Here is a 16,634-nt window from a genome sequence, read left to right as displayed (position 1 = left end):
CAACGTTCCGCAATATTGCTGATGATTTTACCGTAGGGACAGAGCACTGCGTTGATCTGTTCACTGGTTATTTCAAATGGAAGTTCAAAGAGTCGAACAGTCCGTATTCCTAGGCCGGCATGCGAAACAACAACTTCACCCACATTGCCATCGCTATGTTTAAATTTGAGGATACCACCACAAGATTCAACTATTTTCTCACACATGTCTGATCGAGCTAATTTAACGAAAACGGTGCTACTGACAATCGAAAGATGTATCCCGATTATATCCTCAAGTCCTATCTTTACTTCATCTTCTAACCATTGCTCAACTTCAAAAGATTTAGGTCGGACAAAGTTTCTGTCAAAAGTAAACTTCAATGTGTCTTTCCTACTCGGTTGAGACATCACGAAATCGAGTTCATTTCCAGATTACACCAAAACACTGGTAGACACTGAAGCAAGCGCAGTGACTCACCACACGAAAACAACGACGGCGCGGCGCGCAGCACAGCACATCCGACCTCGACCGCGTCCGCCGGCTGACTGCACTGCCCCTAGACCAACGAGCCCTGTGACAGCGCGAGCGCCAAATATTCCAGCAAACTGCGTCCCTCGAAGTCGTCCAGGGTGCTCTTCGAGTCTGGTGCGGCTGGCGGGATGGGGGAGGTGCTCTCTGCCGGCAGTGCTGTTCTTCGACAGACTGTGTAGCGACACAATGGGTCATGGGCAGCACCGTTCTCGGAGGTGCCGTGGCCCGCGGTCGGCGGCCTCCCAGCGCTATTGGCATCTTCATGTAAAGCTGCAGCTGGGCTCGCACTGCCTGCTGCTAAGGAGGTGATTGTTTTTGCTAATGTGACTTGCAATAACGACTGCGCGAAACGCCGCTATCTCGTTCGGGATGCTACGACAGACACCCTCTCGAGCACCCCGAAGACTTGTTGAGCCCTCGGCAGCGATGGGTTTTAGGCTGTCAAAAGAACTATGGTGTGTGCATGCGCGGGCCAAAGAAAGGCTGAGGCGACTTCGAGTGTACAAGGATGGAGTGAGCGTGTCCGTCGTTTCCGAAGTGTAGCGGTTATCACGTCTGCTTCACACGCAGAAGGTCCCCGGTTCGATCCCGGGCGGGAACAGTATTTTCCTGCCTATGTCGCATACTACTCCAGTGAGCCACGTCATGTGTGGATCTGCTGCATGTACCTTCGTCATGCAAGTGCCGCATTTATTGAATTTTTAAGTTACGATGGCAACCTTGTTACAAGTTGTCTGTGAAGCAAGCCTGAAAGCAGTAGTTTCCGTGGTGTAGCGGTTATAACGTCTGCCTAACACGCAGAAGGTCCCCGGTTCGATCCCGGGCGGAAACACTTTTTCATCACTTTAAACCGACAAGCATTTGCTACGATCTGTACCGAAACCTTGGTAATCACCTTCATACGTCGGACCAGAGGGTCAGTTCCTTAGAGCAAATATGAAATTAGCTTTACATTGACGGGCAGTTTTTTGCGCTGACTCAGCCACCGACGTGCGACCAGTTTGCACAAAACGCTAGGGCTCGTCCGGGATTTGAACCCGGGACCTCCTGCACCCTAAGCAGGAATCATACCCCTAGACCAACGAGCCCTGTGACAGCGCGAGCGCCAAATATTCCAGCAAACTGCGTCCCTCGAAGTCGTCCAGGGTGCTCTTCGAGTCTGGTGCGGCTGGCGGGATGGGGGAGGTGCTCTCCGCCGGCAGTGCTGTTCTTCGACAGACTGTGTAGCGACACAATGGGTCATGGGCAGCACCGTTCTCGGAGGTGCCGTGGCCCGCGGTCGGCGGCCTCCCAGCGCTATTGGCATCTTCATGTAAAGCTGCAGCTGGGCTCGCACTGCCTGCTGCTAAGGAGGTGATTGTTTTTGCTAATGTGACTTGCAATAACGACTGCGCGAAACGCCGCTATCTCGTTCGGGATGCTACGACAGACACCCTCTCGAGCACCCCGAAGACTTGTTGAGCCCTCGGCAGCGATGGGTTTTAGGCTGTCAAAAGAACTATGGTGTGTGCATGCGCGGGCCAAAGAAAGGCTGAGGCGCCTTCGAGTGTACAAGGATGGAGTGAGCGTGTCCGTCGTTTCCGTAGTGTAGCGGTTATCACGTCTGCTTCACACGCAGAAGGTCCCCGGTTCGATCCCGGGCGGGAACAGTATTTTCCTGCCTATGTCGCATACTACTCCAGTGAGCCACGTCATGTGTGGATCTGCTGCATGTACCTTCGTCATGCAAGTGCCGCATTTATTGAATTTTTAAGTTACGATGGCAACCTTGTTACAAGTTGTCTGTGAAGCAAGCCTGAAAGCAGTAGTTTCCGTGGTGTAGCGGTTATAACGTCTGCCTAACACGCAGAAGGTCCCCGGTTCGATCCCGGGCGGAAACACTTTTTCATCACTTTAAACCGACAAGCATTTGCTACGATCTGTACCGAAACCTTGGTAATCACCTTCATACGTCGGACCAGAGGGTCAGTTCCTTAGAGCAAATATGAAATTAGCTTTACATTGACGGGCAGTTTTTTGCGCTGACTCAGCCACCGACGTGCGACCAGTTTGCACAAAACGCTAGGGCTCGTCCGGGATTTGAACCCGGGACCTCCTGCACCCTAAGCAGGAATCATACCCCTAGACCAACGAGCCCTGTGACAGCGCGAGCGCCAAATATTCCAGCAAACTGCGTCCCTCGAAGTCGTCCAGGGTGCTCTTCGAGTCTGGTGCGGCTGGCGGGATGGGGGAGGTGCTCTCTGCCGGCAGTGCTGTTCTTCGACAGACTGTGTGGCGACACAATGGGTCATGGGCAGCACCGTTCTCGGAGGTGCCGTGGCCCGCGGTCGGCGGCCTCCCAGCGCTATTGGCATCTTCATGTAAAGCTGCAGCTGGGCTCGCACTGCCTGCTGCTAAGGAGGTGATTGTTTTTGCTAATGTGACTTGCAATAACGACTGCGCGAAACGCCGCTATCTCGTTCGGGATGCTACGACAGACACCCTCTCGAGCACCCCGAAGACTTGTTGAGCCCTCGGCAGCGATGGGTTTTAGGCTGTCAAAAGAACTATGGTGTGTGCATGCGCGGGCCAAAGAAAGGCTGAGGCGCCTTCGAGTGTACAAGGATGGAGTGAGCGTGTCCGTCGTTTCCGTAGTGTAGCGGTTATCACGTCTGCTTCACACGCAGAAGGTCCCCGGTTCGATCCCGGGCGGGAACAGTATTTTCCTGCCTATGTCGCATACTACTCCAGTGAGCCACGTCATGTGTGGATCTGCTGCATGTACCTTCGTCATGCAAGTGCCGCATTTATTGAATTTTTAAGTTACGATGGCAACCTTGTTACAAGTTGTCTGTGAAGCAAGCCTGAAAGCAGTAGTTTCCGTGGTGTAGCGGTTATCACGTCTGCCTAACACGCAGAAGGTCCCCGGTTCGATCCCGGGCGGAAACACTTTTTCATCACTTTAAACCGACAAGCATTTGCTACGATCTGTACCGAAACCTTGGTAATCACCTTCATACGTCGGACCAGAGGGTCAGTTCCTTAGAGCAAATATGAAATTAGCTTTACATTGACGGGCAGTTTTTTGCGCTGACTCAGCCACCGACGTGCGACCAGTTTGCACAAAACGCTAGGGCTCGTCCGGGATTTGAACCCGGGACCTCCTGCACCCTAAGCAGGAATCATACCCCTAGACCAACGAGCCCTGTGGCACCGCGAGCGCCAAATATTCCAGCAAACTGCGTCCCTCGAAGTCGTCCAGGGTGCTCTTCGAGTCTGGTGCGGCTGGCGGGATGGGGGAGGTGCTCTCTGCCGGCAGTGCTGTTCTTCGACAGACTGTGTAGCGACACAATGGGTCATGGGCAGCACCGTTCTCGGAGGTGCCGTGGCCCGCGGTCGGCGGCCTCCCAGCGCTATTGGCATCTTCATGTAAAGCTGCAGCTGGGCTCGCACTGCCTGCTGCTAAGGAGGTGATTGTTTTTGCTAATGTGACTTGCAATAACGACTGCGCGAAACGCCGCTATCTCGTTCGGGATGCTACGACAGACACCCTCTCGAGCACCCCGAAGACTTGTTGAGCCCTCGGCAGCGATGGGTTTTAGGCTGTCAAAAGAACTATGGTGTGTGCATGCGCGGGCCAAAGAAAGGCTGAGGCGACTTCGAGTGTACAAGGATGGAGTAGTGTAGCGGTTGTCACGTCTGCTTCACACGCAGAAGGTCCCCGGTTCGATCCCGGGCGGGAACAGTATTTTCCTGCCTATGTCGCATACTACTCCAGTGAGCCACGTCATGTGTGGATCTGCTGCATGTACCTTCGTCATGCAAGTGCCGCATTTATTGAATTTTTAAGTTACGATGGCAACCTTGTTACAAGTTGTCTGTGAAGCAAGCCTGAAAGCAGTAGTTTCCGTGGTGTAGCGGTTATCACGTCTGCCTAACACGCAGAAGGTCCCCGGTTCGATCCCGGGCGGAAACACTTTTTCATCACTTTAAACCGACAAGCATTTGCTACGATCTGTACCGAAACCTTGGTAATCACCTTCATACGTCGGACCAGAGGGTCAGTTCCTTAGAGCAAATATGAAATTAGCTTTACATTGACGGGCAGTTTTTTGCGCTGACTCAGCCACCGACGTGCGACCAGTTTGCACAAAACGCTAGGGCTCGTCCGGGATTTGAACCCGGGACCTCCTGCACCCTAAGCAGGAATCATACCCCTAGACCAACGAGCCCTGTGACAGCGCGAGCGCCAAATATTCCAGCAAACTGCGTCCCTCGAAGTCGTCCAGGGTGCTCTTCGAGTCTGGTGCGGCTGGCGGGATGGGGGAGGTGCTCTCTGCCGGCAGTGCTGTTCTTCGACAGACTGTGTAGCGACACAATGGGTCATGGGCAGCACCGTTCTCGGAGGTGCCGTGGCCCGCGGTCGGCGGCCTCCCAGCGCTATTGGCATCTTCATGTAAAGCTGCAGCTGGGCTCGCACTGCCTGCTGCTAAGGAGGTGATTGTTTTTGCTAATGTGACTTGCAATAACGACTGCGCGAAACGCCGCTATCTCGTTCGGGATGCTACGACAGACACCCTCTCGAGCACCCCGAAGACTTGTTGAGCCCTCGGCAGCGATGGGTTTTAGGCTGTCAAAAGAACTATGGTGTGTGCATGCGCGGGCCAAAGAAAGGCTGAGGCGCCTTCGAGTGTACAAGGATGGAGTGAGCGTGTCCGTCGTTTCCGTAGTGTAGCGGTTGTCACGTCTGCTTCACACGCAGAAGGTCCCCGGTTCGATCCCGGGCGGGAACAGTATTTTCCTGCCTATGTCGCATACTACTCCAGTGAGCCACGTCATGTGTGGATCTGCTGCATGTACCTTCGTCATGCAAGTGCCGCATTTATTGAATTTTTAAGTTACGATGGCAACCTTGTTACAAGTTGTCTGTGAAGCAAGCCTGAAAGCAGTAGTTTCCGTGGTGTAGCGGTTATCACGTCTGCCTAACACGCAGAAGGTCCCCGGTTCGATCCCGGGCGGAAACACTTTTTCATCACTTTAAACCGACAAGCATTTGCTACGATCTGTACCGAAACCTTGGTAATCACCTTCATACGTCGGACCAGAGGGTCAGTTCCTTAGAGCAAATATGAAATTAGCTTTACATTGACGGGCAGTTTTTTGCGCTGACTCAGCCACCGACGTGCGACCAGTTTGCACAAAACGCTAGGGCTCGTCCGGGATTTGAACCCGGGACCTCCTGCACCCTAAGCAGGAATCATACCCCTAGACCAACGAGCCCTGTGACAGCGCGAGCGCCAAATATTCCAGCAAACTGCGTCCCTCGAAGTCGTCCAGGGTGCTCTTCGAGTCTGGTGCGGCTGGCGGGATGGGGGAGGTGCTCTCTGCCGGCAGTGCTGTTCTTCGACAGACTGTGTAGCGACACAATGGGTCATGGGCAGCACCGTTCTCGGAGGTGCCGTGGCCCGCGGTCGGCGGCCTCCCAGCGCTATTGGCATCTTCATGTAAAGCTGCAGCTGGGCTCGCACTGCCTGCTGCTAAGGAGGTGATTGTTTTTGCTAATGTGACTTGCAATAACGACTGCGCGAAACGCCGCTATCTCGTTCGGGATGCTACGACAGACACCCTCTCGAGCACCCCGAAGACTTGTTGAGCCCTCGGCAGCGATGGGTTTTAGGCTGTCAAAAGAACTATGGTGTGTGCATGCGCGGGCCAAAGAAAGGCTGAGGCGCCTTCGAGTGTACAAGGATGGAGTGAGCGTGTCCGTCGTTTCCGTAGTGTAGCGGTTGTCACGTCTGCTTCACACGCAGAAGGTCACCGGTTCGATCCCGGGCGGGAACAGTATTTTCCTGCCTATGTCGCATACTACTCCAGTGAGCCACGTCATGTGTGGATCTGCTGCATGTACCTTCGTCATGCAAGTGCCGCATTTATTGAATTTTTAAGTTACGATGGCAACCTTGTTACAAGTTGTCTGTGAAGCAAGCCTGAAAGCAGTAGTTTCCGTGGTGTAGCGGTTATCACGTCTGCCTAACACGCAGAAGGTCCCCGGTTCGATCCCGGGCGGAAACACTTTTTCATCACTTTAAACCGACAAGCATTTGCTACGATCTGTACCGAAACCTTGGTAATCGCCTTCATACGTCGGACCAGAGGGTCAGTTCCTTAGAGCAAATATGAAATTAGCTTTACATTGACGGGCAGTTTTTTGCGCTGACTCAGCCACCGACGTGCGACCAGTTTGCACAAAACGCTAGGGCTCGTCCGGGATTTGAACCCGGGACCTCCTGCACCCTAAGCAGGAATCATACCCCTAGACCAACGAGCCCTGTGACAGCGCGAGCGCCAAATATTCCAGCAAACTGCGTCCCTCGAAGTCGTCCGGGGTGCTCTTCGAGTCTGGTGCGGCTGGCGGGATGGGGGAGGTGCTCTCTGCCGGCAGTGCTGTTCTTCGACAGACTGTGTAGCGACACAATGGGTCATGGGCAGCACCGTTCTCGGAGGTGCCGTGGCCCGCGGTCGGCGGCCTCCCAGCGCTATTGGCATCTTCATGTAAAGCTGCAGCTGGGCTCGCACTGCCTGCTGCTAAGGAGGTGATTGTTTTTGCTAATGTGACTTGCAATAACGACTGCGCGAAACGCCGCTATCTCGTTCGGGATGCTACGACAGACACCCTCTCGAGCACCCCGAAGACTTGTTGAGCCCTCGGCAGCGATGGGTTTTAGGCTGTCAAAAGAACTATGGTGTGTGCATGCGCGGGCCAAAGAAAGGCTGAGGCGCCTTCGAGTGTACAAGGATGGAGTGAGCGTGTCCGTCGTTTCCGTAGTGTAGCGGTTGTCACGTCTGCTTCACACGCAGAAGGTCCCCGGTTCGATCCCGGGCGGGAACAGTATTTTCCTGCCTATGTCGCATACTACTCCAGTGAGCCACGTCATGTGTGGATCTGCTGCATGTACCTTCGTCATGCAAGTGCCGCATTTATTGAATTTTTAAGTTACGATGGCAACCTTGTTACAAGTTGTCTGTGAAGCAAGCCTGAAAGCAGTAGTTTCCGTGGTGTAGCGGTTATCACGTCTGCCTAACACGCAGAAGGTCCCCGGTTCGATCCCGGGCGGAAACACTTTTTCATCACTTTAAACCGACAAGCATTTGCTACGATCTGTACCGAAACCTTGGTAATCACCTTCATACGTCGGACCAGAGGGTCAGTTCCTTAGAGCAAATATGAAATTAGCTTTACATTGACGGGCAGTTTTTTGCGCTGACTCAGCCACCGACGTGCGACCAGTTTGCACAAAACGCTAGGGCTCGTCCGGGATTTGAACCCGGGACCTCCTGCACCCTAAGCAGGAATCATACCCCTAGACCAACGAGCCCTGTGACAGCGCGAGCGCCAAATATTCCAGCAAACTGCGTCCCTCGAAGTCGTCCAGGGTGCTCTTCGAGTCTGGTGCGGCTGGCGGGATGGGGGAGGTGCTCTCTGCCAGCAGTGCTGTTCTTCGACAGACTGTGTAGCGACACAATGGGTCATGGGCAGCACCGTTCTCGGAGGTGCCGTGGCCCGCGGTCGGCGGCCTCCCAGCGCTATTGGCATCTTCATGTAAAGCTGCAGCTGGGCTCGCACTGCCTGCTGCTAAGGAGGTGATTGTTTTTGCTAATGTGACTTGCAATAACGACTGCGCGAAACGCCGCTATCTCGTTCGGGATGCTACGACAGACACCCTCTCGAGCACCCCGAAGACTTGTTGAGCCCTCGGCAGCGATGGGTTTTAGGCTGTCAAAAGAACTATGGTGTGTGCATGCGCGGGCCAAAGAAAGGCTGAGGCGCCTTCGAGTGTACAAGGATGGAGTGAGCGTGTCCGTCGTTTCCGTAGTGTAGCGGTTGTCACGTCTGCTTCACACGCAGAAGGTCCCCGGTTCGATCCCGGGCGGGAACAGTATTTTCCTGCCTATGTCGCATACTACTCCAGTGAGCCACGTCATGTGTGGATCTGCTGCATGTACCTTCGTCATGCAAGTGCCGCATTTATTGAATTTTTAAGTTACGATGGCAACCTTGTTACAAGTTGTCTGTGAAGCAAGCCTGAAAGCAGTAGTTTCCGTGGTGTAGCGGTTATCACGTCTGCCTAACACGCAGAAGGTCCCCGGTTCGATCCCGGGCGGAAACACTTTTTCATCACTTTAAACCGACAAGCATTTGCTACGATCTGTACCGAAACCTTGGTAATCACCTTCATACGTCGGACCAGAGGGTCAGTTCCTTAGAGCAAATATGAAATTAGCTTTACATTGACGGGCAGTTTTTTGCGCTGACTCAGCCACCGACGTGCGACCAGTTTGCACAAAACGCTAGGGCTCGTCCGGGATTTGAACCCGGGACCTCCTGCACCCTAAGCAGGAATCATACCCCTAGACCAACGAGCCCTGTGACAGCGCGAGCGCCAAATATTCCAGCAAACTGCGTCCCTCGAAGTCGTCCAGGGTGCTCTTCGAGTCTGGTGCGGCTGGCGGGATGGGGGAGGTGCTCTCTGCCGGCAGTGCTGTTCTTCGACAGACTGTGTAGCGACACAATGGGTCATGGGCAGCACCGTTCTCGGAGGTGCCGTGGCCCGCGGTCGGCGGCCTCCCAGCGCTATTGGCATCTTCATGTAAAGCTGCAGCTGGGCTCGCACTGCCTGCTGCTAAGGAGGTGATTGTTTTTGCTAATGTGACTTGCAATAACGACTGCGCGAAACGCCGCTATCTCGTTCGGGATGCTACGACAGACACCCTCTCGAGCACCCCGAAGACTTGTTGAGCCCTCGGCAGCGATGGGTTTTAGGCTGTCAAAAGAACTATGGTGTGTGCATGCGCGGGCCAAAGAAAGGCTGAGGCGCCTTCGAGTGTACAAGGATGGAGTGAGCGTGTCCGTCGTTTCCGTAGTGTAGCGGTTGTCACGTCTGCTTCACACGCAGAAGGTCCCCGGTTCGATCCCGGGCGGGAACAGTATTTTCCTGCCTATGTCGCATACTACTCCAGTGAGCCACGTCATGTGTGGATCTGCTGCATGTACCTTCGTCATGCAAGTGCCGCATTTATTGAATTTTTAAGTTACGATGGCAACCTTGTTACAAGTTGTCTGTGAAGCAAGCCTGAAAGCAGTAGTTTCCGTGGTGTAGCGGTTATCACGTCTGCCTAACACGCAGAAGGTCCCCGGTTCGATCCCGGGCGGAAACACTTTTTCATCACTTTAAACCGACAAGCATTTGCTACGATCTGTACCGAAACCTTGGTAATCACCTTCATACGTCGGACCAGAGGGTCAGTTCCTTAGAGCAAATATGAAATTAGCTTTACATTGACGGGCAGTTTTTTGCGCTGACTCAGCCACCGACGTGCGACCAGTTTGCACAAAACGCTAGGGCTCGTCCGGGATTTGAACCCGGGACCTCCTGCACCCTAAGCAGGAATCATACCCCTAGACCAACGAGCCCTGTGACAGCGCGAGCGCCAAATATTCCAGCAAACTGCGTCCCTCGAAGTCGTCCAGGGTGCTCTTCGAGTCTGGTGCGGCTGGCGGGATGGGGGAGGTGCTCTCTGCCGGCAGTGCTGTTCTTCGACAGACTGTGTAGCGACACAATGGGTCATGGGCAGCACCGTTCTCGGAGGTGCCGTGGCCCGCGGTCGGCGGCCTCCCAGCGCTATTGGCATCTTCATGTAAAGCTGCAGCTGGGCTCGCACTGCCTGCTGCTAAGGAGGTGATTGTTTTTGCTAATGTGACTTGCAATAACGACTGCGCGAAACGCCGCTATCTCGTTCGGGATGCTACGACAGACACCCTCTCGAGCACCCCGAAGACTTGTTGAGCCCTCGGCAGCGATGGGTTTTAGGCTGTCAAAAGAACTATGGTGTGTGCATGCGCGGGCCAAAGAAAGGCTGAGGCGCCTTCGAGTGTACAAGGATGGAGTGAGCGTGTCCGTCGTTTCCGTAGTGTAGCGGTTGTCACGTCTGCTTCACACGCAGAAGGTCCCCGGTTCGATCCCGGGCGGGAACAGTATTTTCCTGCCTATGTCGCATACTACTCCAGTGAGCCACGTCATGTGTGGATCTGCTGCATGTACCTTCGTCATGCAAGTGCCGCATTTATTGAATTTTTAAGTTACGATGGCAACCTTGTTACAAGTTGTCTGTGAAGCAAGCCTGAAAGCAGTAGTTTCCGTGGTGTAGCGGTTATCACGTCTGCCTAACACGCAGAAGGTCCCCGGTTCGATCCCGGGCGGAAACACTTTTTCATCACTTTAAACCGACAAGCATTTGCTACGATCTGTACCGAAACCTTGGTAATCACCTTCATACGTCGGACCAGAGGGTCAGTTCCTTAGAGCAAATATGAAATTAGCTTTACATTGACGGGCAGTTTTTTGCGCTGACTCAGCCACCGACGTGCGACCAGTTTGCACAAAACGCTAGGGCTCGTCCGGGATTTGAACCCGGGACCTCCTGCACCCTAAGCAGGAATCATACCCCTAGACCAACGAGCCCTGTGACAGCGCGAGCGCCAAATATTCCAGCAAACTGCGTCCCTCGAAGTCGTCCAGGGTGCTCTTCGAGTCTGGTGCGGCTGGCGGGATGGGGGAGGTGCTCTCTGCCGGCAGTGCTGTTCTTCGACAGACTGTGTAGCGACACAATGGGTCATGGGCAGCACCGTTCTCGGAGGTGCCGTGGCCCGCGGTCGGCGGCCTCCCAGCGCTATTGGCATCTTCATGTAAAGCTGCAGCTGGGCTCGCACTGCCTGCTGCTAAGGAGGTGATTGTTTTTGCTAATGTGACTTGCAATAACGACTGCGCGAAACGCCGCTATCTCGTTCGGGATGCTACGACAGACACCCTCTCGAGCACCCCGAAGACTTGTTGAGCCCTCGGCAGCGATGGGTTTTAGGCTGTCAAAAGAACTATGGTGTGTGCATGCGCGGGCCAAAGAAAGGCTGAGGCGCCTTCGAGTGTACAAGGATGGAGTGAGCGTGTCCGTCGTTTCCGTAGTGTAGCGGTTGTCACGTCTGCTTCACACGCAGAAGGTCCCCGGTTCGATCCCGGGCGGGAACAGTATTTTCCTGCCTATGTCGCATACTACTCCAGTGAGCCACGTCATGTGTGGATCTGCTGCATGTACCTTCGTCATGCAAGTGCCGCATTTATTGAATTTTTAAGTTACGATGGCAACCTTGTTACAAGTTGTCTGTGAAGCAAGCCTGAAAGCAGTAGTTTCCGTGGTGTAGCGGTTATCACGTCTGCCTAACACGCAGAAGGTCCCCGGTTCGATCCCGGGCGGAAACACTTTTTCATCACTTTAAACCGACAAGCATTTGCTACGATCTGTACCGAAACCTTGGTAATCACCTTCATACGTCGGACCAGAGGGTCAGTTCCTTAGAGCAAATATGAAATTAGCTTTACATTGACGGGCAGTTTTTTGCGCTGACTCAGCCACCGACGTGCGACCAGTTTGCACAAAACGCTAGGGCTCGTCCGGGATTTGAACCCGGGACCTCCTGCACCCTAAGCAGGAATCATACCCCTAGACCAACGAGCCCTGTGACAGCGCGAGCGCCAAATATTCCAGCAAACTGCGTCCCTCGAAGTCGTCCAGGGTGCTCTTCGAGTCTGGTGCGGCTGGCGGGATGGGGGAGGTGCTCTCTGCCGGCAGTGCTGTTCTTCGACAGACTGTGTAGCGACACAATGGGTCATGGGCAGCACCGTTCTCGGAGGTGCCGTGGCCCGCGGTCGGCGGCCTCCCAGCGCTATTGGCATCTTCATGTAAAGCTGCAGCTGGGCTCGCACTGCCTGCTGCTAAGGAGGTGATTGTTTTTGCTAATGTGACTTGCAATAACGACTGCGCGAAACGCCGCTATCTCGTTCGGGATGCTACGACAGACACCCTCTCGAGCACCCCGAAGACTTGTTGAGCCCTCGGCAGCGATGGGTTTTAGGCTGTCAAAAGAACTATGGTGTGTGCATGCGCGGGCCAAAGAAAGGCTGAGGCGCCTTCGAGTGTACAAGGATGGAGTGAGCGTGTCCGTCGTTTCCGTAGTGTAGCGGTTGTCACGTCTGCTTCACACGCAGAAGGTCCCCGGTTCGATCCCGGGCGGGAACAGTATTTTCCTGCCTATGTCGCATACTACTCCAGTGAGCCACGTCATGTGTGGATCTGCTGCATGTACCTTCGTCATGCAAGTGCCGCATTTATTGAATTTTTAAGTTACGATGGCAACCTTGTTACAAGTTGTCTGTGAAGCAAGCCTGAAAGCAGTAGTTTCCGTGGTGTAGCGGTTATCACGTCTGCCTAACACGCAGAAGGTCCCCGGTTCGATCCCGGGCGGAAACACTTTTTCATCACTTTAAACCGACAAGCATTTGCTACGATCTGTACCGAAACCTTGGTAATCACCTTCATACGTCGGACCAGAGGGTCAGTTCCTTAGAGCAAATATGAAATTAGCTTTACATTGACGGGCAGTTTTTTGCGCTGACTCAGCCACCGACGTGCGACCAGTTTGCACAAAACGCTAGGGCTCGTCCGGGATTTGAACCCGGGACCTCCTGCACCCTAAGCAGGAATCATACCCCTAGACCAACGAGCCCTGTGACAGCGCGAGCGCCAAATATTCCAGCAAACTGCGTCCCTCGAAGTCGTCCAGGGTGCTCTTCGAGTCTGGTGCGGCTGGCGGGATGGGGGAGGTGCTCTCTGCCAGCAGTGCTGTTCTTCGACAGACTGTGTAGCGACACAATGGGTCATGGGCAGCACCGTTCTCGGAGGTGCCGTGGCCCGCGGTCGGCGGCCTCCCAGCGCTATTGGCATCTTCATGTAAAGCTGCAGCTGGGCTCGCACTGCCTGCTGCTAAGGAGGTGATTGTTTTTGCTAATGTGACTTGCAATAACGACTGCGCGAAACGCCGCTATCTCGTTCGGGATGCTACGACAGACACCCTCTCGAGCACCCCGAAGACTTGTTGAGCCCTCGGCAGCGATGGGTTTTAGGCTGTCAAAAGAACTATGGTGTGTGCATGCGCGGGCCAAAGAAAGGCTGAGGCGCCTTCGAGTGTACAAGGATGGAGTGAGCGTGTCCGTCGTTTCCGTAGTGTAGCGGTTGTCACGTCTGCTTCACACGCAGAAGGTCCCCGGTTCGATCCCGGGCGGGAACAGTATTTTCCTGCCTATGTCGCATACTACTCCAGTGAGCCACGTCATGTGTGGATCTGCTGCATGTACCTTCGTCATGCAAGTGCCGCATTTATTGAATTTTTAAGTTACGATGGCAACCTTGTTACAAGTTGTCTGTGAAGCAAGCCTGAAAGCAGTAGTTTCCGTGGTGTAGCGGTTATCACGTCTGCCTAACACGCAGAAGGTCCCCGGTTCGATCCCGGGCGGAAACACTTTTTCATCACTTTAAACCGACAAGCATTTGCTACGATCTGTACCGAAACCTTGGTAATCACCTTCATACGTCGGACCAGAGGGTCAGTTCCTTAGAGCAAATATGAAATTAGCTTTACATTGACGGGCAGTTTTTTGCGCTGACTCAGCCACCGACGTGCGACCAGTTTGCACAAAACGCTAGGGCTCGTCCGGGATTTGAACCCGGGACCTCCTGCACCCTAAGCAGGAATCATACCCCTAGACCAACGAGCCCTGTGACAGCGCGAGCGCCAAATATTCCAGCAAACTGCGTCCCTCGAAGTCGTCCAGGGTGCTCTTCGAGTCTGGTGCGGCTGGCGGGATGGGGGAGGTGCTCTCTGCCGGCAGTGCTGTTCTTCGACAGACTGTGTAGCGACACAATGGGTCATGGGCAGCACCGTTCTCGGAGGTGCCGTGGCCCGCGGTCGGCGGCCTCCCAGCGCTATTGGCATCTTCATGTAAAGCTGCAGCTGGGCTCGCACTGCCTGCTGCTAAGGAGGTGATTGTTTTTGCTAATGTGACTTGCAATAACGACTGCGCGAAACGCCGCTATCTCGTTCGGGATGCTACGACAGACACCCTCTCGAGCACCCCGAAGACTTGTTGAGCCCTCGGCAGCGATGGGTTTTAGGCTGTCAAAAGAACTATGGTGTGTGCATGCGCGGGCCAAAGAAAGGCTGAGGCGCCTTCGAGTGTACAAGGATGGAGTGAGCGTGTCCGTCGTTTCCGTAGTGTAGCGGTTGTCACGTCTGCTTCACACGCAGAAGGTCCCCGGTTCGATCCCGGGCGGGAACAGTATTTTCCTGCCTATGTCGCATACTACTCCAGTGAGCCACGTCATGTGTGGATCTGCTGCATGTACCTTCGTCATGCAAGTGCCGCATTTATTGAATTTTTAAGTTACGATGGCAACCTTGTTACAAGTTGTCTGTGAAGCAAGCCTGAAAGCAGTAGTTTCCGTGGTGTAGCGGTTATCACGTCTGCCTAACACGCAGAAGGTCCCCGGTTCGATCCCGGGCGGAAACACTTTTTCATCACTTTAAACCGACAAGCATTTGCTACGATCTGTACCGAAACCTTGGTAATCACCTTCATACGTCGGACCAGAGGGTCAGTTCCTTAGAGCAAATATGAAATTAGCTTTACATTGACGGGCAGTTTTTTGCGCTGACTCAGCCACCGACGTGCGACCAGTTTGCACAAAACGCTAGGGCTCGTCCGGGATTTGAACCCGGGACCTCCTGCACCCTAAGCAGGAATCATACCCCTAGACCAACGAGCCCTGTGACAGCGCGAGCGCCAAATATTCCAGCAAACTGCGTCCCTCGAAGTCGTCCAGGGTGCTCTTCGAGTCTGGTGCGGCTGGCGGGATGGGGGAGGTGCTCTCTGCCGGCAGTGCTGTTCTTCGACAGACTGTGTAGCGACACAATGGGTCATGGGCAGCACCGTTCTCGGAGGTGCCGTGGCCCGCGGTCGGCGGCCTCCCAGCGCTATTGGCATCTTCATGTAAAGCTGCAGCTGGGCTCGCACTGCCTGCTGCTAAGGAGGTGATTGTTTTTGCTAATGTGACTTGCAATAACGACTGCGCGAAACGCCGCTATCTCGTTCGGGATGCTACGACAGACACCCTCTCGAGCACCCCGAAGACTTGTTGAGCCCTCGGCAGCGATGGGTTTTAGGCTGTCAAAAGAACTATGGTGTGTGCATGCGCGGGCCAAAGAAAGGCTGAGGCGCCTTCGAGTGTACAAGGATGGAGTGAGCGTGTCCGTCGTTTCCGTAGTGTAGCGGTTGTCACGTCTGCTTCACACGCAGAAGGTCCCCGGTTCGATCCCGGGCGGGAACAGTATTTTCCTGCCTATGTCGCATACTACTCCAGTGAGCCACGTCATGTGTGGATCTGCTGCATGTACCTTCGTCATGCAAGTGCCGCATTTATTGAATTTTTAAGTTACGATGGCAACCTTGTTACAAGTTGTCTGTGAAGCAAGCCTGAAAGCAGTAGTTTCCGTGGTGTAGCGGTTATCACGTCTGCCTAACACGCAGAAGGTCCCCGGTTCGATCCCGGGCGGAAACACTTTTTCATCACTTTAAACCGACAAGCATTTGCTACGATCTGTACCGAAACCTTGGTAATCACCTTCATACGTCGGACCAGAGGGTCAGTTCCTTAGAGCAAATATGAAATTAGCTTTACATTGACGGGCAGTTTTTTGCGCTGACTCAGCCACCGACGTGCGACCAGTTTGCACAAAACGCTAGGGCTCGTCCGGGATTTGAACCCGGGACCTCCTGCACCCTAAGCAGGAATCATACCCCTAGACCAACGAGCCCTGTGACAGCGCGAGCGCCAAATATTCCAGCAAACTGCGTCCCTCGAAGTCGTCCAGGGTGCTCTTCGAGTCTGGTGCGGCTGGCGGGATGGGGGAGGTGCTCTCTGCCGGCAGTGCTGTTCTTCGACAGACTGTGTAGCGACACAATGGGTCATGGGCAGCACCGTTCTCGGAGGTGCCGTGGCCCGCGGTCGGCGGCCTCCCAGCGCTATTGGCATCTTCATGTAAAGCTGCAGCTGGGCTCGCACTGCCTGCTGCTAAGGAGGTGATTGTTTTTGCTAATGTGACTTGCAATAACGACTGCGCGAAACGCCGCTATCTCGTTCGGGATGCTACGACAGACACCCTCTCGAGCACCCCGAAGACTTGTTGAGCCCTCGGC

The 16,634-nt window shown here is 54.3% G+C and overlaps 45 non-coding genes across 45 annotated transcripts; 30 read left to right on the top strand and 15 right to left on the bottom strand.

Moving 5' to 3' along the window:
- The first annotated feature begins 1,041 nt into the window (after window positions 1-1,041).
- Window positions 1,042-1,114, top strand: Trnav-cac (transfer RNA valine (anticodon CAC)). The gene has a single exon. It is a non-coding gene; the product is annotated as a tRNA-Val (tRNA).
- A 158-nt stretch (window positions 1,115-1,272) lies between these two features.
- Window positions 1,273-1,345, top strand: Trnav-aac (transfer RNA valine (anticodon AAC)). Its single transcript has one exon. It is a non-coding gene; the product is annotated as a tRNA-Val (tRNA).
- A 184-nt stretch (window positions 1,346-1,529) lies between these two features.
- On the bottom strand, window positions 1,530-1,601 carry Trnap-agg (transfer RNA proline (anticodon AGG)). The gene has a single exon. It is a non-coding gene; the product is annotated as a tRNA-Pro (tRNA).
- Window positions 1,602-2,089: 488 nt separating this feature from the next.
- On the top strand, window positions 2,090-2,162 carry Trnav-cac (transfer RNA valine (anticodon CAC)). Its single transcript has one exon. It is a non-coding gene; the product is annotated as a tRNA-Val (tRNA).
- A 158-nt stretch (window positions 2,163-2,320) lies between these two features.
- Window positions 2,321-2,393, top strand: Trnav-aac (transfer RNA valine (anticodon AAC)). Its single transcript has one exon. It is a non-coding gene; the product is annotated as a tRNA-Val (tRNA).
- A 184-nt stretch (window positions 2,394-2,577) lies between these two features.
- Window positions 2,578-2,649, bottom strand: Trnap-agg (transfer RNA proline (anticodon AGG)). The gene has a single exon. It is a non-coding gene; the product is annotated as a tRNA-Pro (tRNA).
- Window positions 2,650-3,137: 488 nt separating this feature from the next.
- Trnav-cac (transfer RNA valine (anticodon CAC)) lies at window positions 3,138-3,210 on the top strand. Its single transcript has one exon. It is a non-coding gene; the product is annotated as a tRNA-Val (tRNA).
- A 158-nt stretch (window positions 3,211-3,368) lies between these two features.
- Trnav-aac (transfer RNA valine (anticodon AAC)) lies at window positions 3,369-3,441 on the top strand. The gene has a single exon. It is a non-coding gene; the product is annotated as a tRNA-Val (tRNA).
- A 184-nt stretch (window positions 3,442-3,625) lies between these two features.
- Window positions 3,626-3,697, bottom strand: Trnap-agg (transfer RNA proline (anticodon AGG)). The gene has a single exon. It is a non-coding gene; the product is annotated as a tRNA-Pro (tRNA).
- A 471-nt stretch (window positions 3,698-4,168) lies between these two features.
- Window positions 4,169-4,237, top strand: Trnav-cac (transfer RNA valine (anticodon CAC)). Its single transcript has one exon. It is a non-coding gene; the product is annotated as a tRNA-Val (tRNA).
- A 158-nt stretch (window positions 4,238-4,395) lies between these two features.
- Trnav-aac (transfer RNA valine (anticodon AAC)) lies at window positions 4,396-4,468 on the top strand. The gene has a single exon. It is a non-coding gene; the product is annotated as a tRNA-Val (tRNA).
- Window positions 4,469-4,652: 184 nt separating this feature from the next.
- Trnap-agg (transfer RNA proline (anticodon AGG)) lies at window positions 4,653-4,724 on the bottom strand. The gene has a single exon. It is a non-coding gene; the product is annotated as a tRNA-Pro (tRNA).
- Window positions 4,725-5,212: 488 nt separating this feature from the next.
- On the top strand, window positions 5,213-5,285 carry Trnav-cac (transfer RNA valine (anticodon CAC)). Its single transcript has one exon. It is a non-coding gene; the product is annotated as a tRNA-Val (tRNA).
- A 158-nt stretch (window positions 5,286-5,443) lies between these two features.
- On the top strand, window positions 5,444-5,516 carry Trnav-aac (transfer RNA valine (anticodon AAC)). The gene has a single exon. It is a non-coding gene; the product is annotated as a tRNA-Val (tRNA).
- Window positions 5,517-5,700: 184 nt separating this feature from the next.
- Trnap-agg (transfer RNA proline (anticodon AGG)) lies at window positions 5,701-5,772 on the bottom strand. Its single transcript has one exon. It is a non-coding gene; the product is annotated as a tRNA-Pro (tRNA).
- A 488-nt stretch (window positions 5,773-6,260) lies between these two features.
- On the top strand, window positions 6,261-6,333 carry Trnav-cac (transfer RNA valine (anticodon CAC)). Its single transcript has one exon. It is a non-coding gene; the product is annotated as a tRNA-Val (tRNA).
- A 158-nt stretch (window positions 6,334-6,491) lies between these two features.
- Trnav-aac (transfer RNA valine (anticodon AAC)) lies at window positions 6,492-6,564 on the top strand. The gene has a single exon. It is a non-coding gene; the product is annotated as a tRNA-Val (tRNA).
- Window positions 6,565-6,748: 184 nt separating this feature from the next.
- Window positions 6,749-6,820, bottom strand: Trnap-agg (transfer RNA proline (anticodon AGG)). The gene has a single exon. It is a non-coding gene; the product is annotated as a tRNA-Pro (tRNA).
- Window positions 6,821-7,308: 488 nt separating this feature from the next.
- Trnav-cac (transfer RNA valine (anticodon CAC)) lies at window positions 7,309-7,381 on the top strand. Its single transcript has one exon. It is a non-coding gene; the product is annotated as a tRNA-Val (tRNA).
- A 158-nt stretch (window positions 7,382-7,539) lies between these two features.
- On the top strand, window positions 7,540-7,612 carry Trnav-aac (transfer RNA valine (anticodon AAC)). The gene has a single exon. It is a non-coding gene; the product is annotated as a tRNA-Val (tRNA).
- A 184-nt stretch (window positions 7,613-7,796) lies between these two features.
- On the bottom strand, window positions 7,797-7,868 carry Trnap-agg (transfer RNA proline (anticodon AGG)). The gene has a single exon. It is a non-coding gene; the product is annotated as a tRNA-Pro (tRNA).
- A 488-nt stretch (window positions 7,869-8,356) lies between these two features.
- On the top strand, window positions 8,357-8,429 carry Trnav-cac (transfer RNA valine (anticodon CAC)). The gene has a single exon. It is a non-coding gene; the product is annotated as a tRNA-Val (tRNA).
- A 158-nt stretch (window positions 8,430-8,587) lies between these two features.
- Trnav-aac (transfer RNA valine (anticodon AAC)) lies at window positions 8,588-8,660 on the top strand. Its single transcript has one exon. It is a non-coding gene; the product is annotated as a tRNA-Val (tRNA).
- Window positions 8,661-8,844: 184 nt separating this feature from the next.
- On the bottom strand, window positions 8,845-8,916 carry Trnap-agg (transfer RNA proline (anticodon AGG)). Its single transcript has one exon. It is a non-coding gene; the product is annotated as a tRNA-Pro (tRNA).
- A 488-nt stretch (window positions 8,917-9,404) lies between these two features.
- Trnav-cac (transfer RNA valine (anticodon CAC)) lies at window positions 9,405-9,477 on the top strand. The gene has a single exon. It is a non-coding gene; the product is annotated as a tRNA-Val (tRNA).
- A 158-nt stretch (window positions 9,478-9,635) lies between these two features.
- On the top strand, window positions 9,636-9,708 carry Trnav-aac (transfer RNA valine (anticodon AAC)). The gene has a single exon. It is a non-coding gene; the product is annotated as a tRNA-Val (tRNA).
- A 184-nt stretch (window positions 9,709-9,892) lies between these two features.
- Window positions 9,893-9,964, bottom strand: Trnap-agg (transfer RNA proline (anticodon AGG)). The gene has a single exon. It is a non-coding gene; the product is annotated as a tRNA-Pro (tRNA).
- A 488-nt stretch (window positions 9,965-10,452) lies between these two features.
- Trnav-cac (transfer RNA valine (anticodon CAC)) lies at window positions 10,453-10,525 on the top strand. Its single transcript has one exon. It is a non-coding gene; the product is annotated as a tRNA-Val (tRNA).
- Window positions 10,526-10,683: 158 nt separating this feature from the next.
- On the top strand, window positions 10,684-10,756 carry Trnav-aac (transfer RNA valine (anticodon AAC)). Its single transcript has one exon. It is a non-coding gene; the product is annotated as a tRNA-Val (tRNA).
- A 184-nt stretch (window positions 10,757-10,940) lies between these two features.
- On the bottom strand, window positions 10,941-11,012 carry Trnap-agg (transfer RNA proline (anticodon AGG)). The gene has a single exon. It is a non-coding gene; the product is annotated as a tRNA-Pro (tRNA).
- Window positions 11,013-11,500: 488 nt separating this feature from the next.
- Window positions 11,501-11,573, top strand: Trnav-cac (transfer RNA valine (anticodon CAC)). Its single transcript has one exon. It is a non-coding gene; the product is annotated as a tRNA-Val (tRNA).
- A 158-nt stretch (window positions 11,574-11,731) lies between these two features.
- On the top strand, window positions 11,732-11,804 carry Trnav-aac (transfer RNA valine (anticodon AAC)). The gene has a single exon. It is a non-coding gene; the product is annotated as a tRNA-Val (tRNA).
- Window positions 11,805-11,988: 184 nt separating this feature from the next.
- Window positions 11,989-12,060, bottom strand: Trnap-agg (transfer RNA proline (anticodon AGG)). The gene has a single exon. It is a non-coding gene; the product is annotated as a tRNA-Pro (tRNA).
- Window positions 12,061-12,548: 488 nt separating this feature from the next.
- Trnav-cac (transfer RNA valine (anticodon CAC)) lies at window positions 12,549-12,621 on the top strand. Its single transcript has one exon. It is a non-coding gene; the product is annotated as a tRNA-Val (tRNA).
- A 158-nt stretch (window positions 12,622-12,779) lies between these two features.
- On the top strand, window positions 12,780-12,852 carry Trnav-aac (transfer RNA valine (anticodon AAC)). The gene has a single exon. It is a non-coding gene; the product is annotated as a tRNA-Val (tRNA).
- Window positions 12,853-13,036: 184 nt separating this feature from the next.
- Trnap-agg (transfer RNA proline (anticodon AGG)) lies at window positions 13,037-13,108 on the bottom strand. The gene has a single exon. It is a non-coding gene; the product is annotated as a tRNA-Pro (tRNA).
- Window positions 13,109-13,596: 488 nt separating this feature from the next.
- On the top strand, window positions 13,597-13,669 carry Trnav-cac (transfer RNA valine (anticodon CAC)). Its single transcript has one exon. It is a non-coding gene; the product is annotated as a tRNA-Val (tRNA).
- Window positions 13,670-13,827: 158 nt separating this feature from the next.
- On the top strand, window positions 13,828-13,900 carry Trnav-aac (transfer RNA valine (anticodon AAC)). Its single transcript has one exon. It is a non-coding gene; the product is annotated as a tRNA-Val (tRNA).
- Window positions 13,901-14,084: 184 nt separating this feature from the next.
- Trnap-agg (transfer RNA proline (anticodon AGG)) lies at window positions 14,085-14,156 on the bottom strand. The gene has a single exon. It is a non-coding gene; the product is annotated as a tRNA-Pro (tRNA).
- A 488-nt stretch (window positions 14,157-14,644) lies between these two features.
- On the top strand, window positions 14,645-14,717 carry Trnav-cac (transfer RNA valine (anticodon CAC)). Its single transcript has one exon. It is a non-coding gene; the product is annotated as a tRNA-Val (tRNA).
- Window positions 14,718-14,875: 158 nt separating this feature from the next.
- Trnav-aac (transfer RNA valine (anticodon AAC)) lies at window positions 14,876-14,948 on the top strand. The gene has a single exon. It is a non-coding gene; the product is annotated as a tRNA-Val (tRNA).
- Window positions 14,949-15,132: 184 nt separating this feature from the next.
- Window positions 15,133-15,204, bottom strand: Trnap-agg (transfer RNA proline (anticodon AGG)). Its single transcript has one exon. It is a non-coding gene; the product is annotated as a tRNA-Pro (tRNA).
- A 488-nt stretch (window positions 15,205-15,692) lies between these two features.
- On the top strand, window positions 15,693-15,765 carry Trnav-cac (transfer RNA valine (anticodon CAC)). Its single transcript has one exon. It is a non-coding gene; the product is annotated as a tRNA-Val (tRNA).
- A 158-nt stretch (window positions 15,766-15,923) lies between these two features.
- Window positions 15,924-15,996, top strand: Trnav-aac (transfer RNA valine (anticodon AAC)). Its single transcript has one exon. It is a non-coding gene; the product is annotated as a tRNA-Val (tRNA).
- Window positions 15,997-16,180: 184 nt separating this feature from the next.
- On the bottom strand, window positions 16,181-16,252 carry Trnap-agg (transfer RNA proline (anticodon AGG)). The gene has a single exon. It is a non-coding gene; the product is annotated as a tRNA-Pro (tRNA).
- Between the last annotated feature and the right edge of the window lie 382 nt (window positions 16,253-16,634).

The sequence above is a fragment of the Schistocerca nitens genome, chromosome 2 (assembly GCF_023898315.1).
Source record: "Schistocerca nitens isolate TAMUIC-IGC-003100 chromosome 2, iqSchNite1.1, whole genome shotgun sequence".
Taxonomy (NCBI): domain Eukaryota; kingdom Metazoa; phylum Arthropoda; class Insecta; order Orthoptera; family Acrididae; genus Schistocerca; species Schistocerca nitens.
The sequence above is the reverse complement of the archived record's forward strand: the minus strand, read 5'-3'. Positions and strand labels throughout refer to the sequence as shown.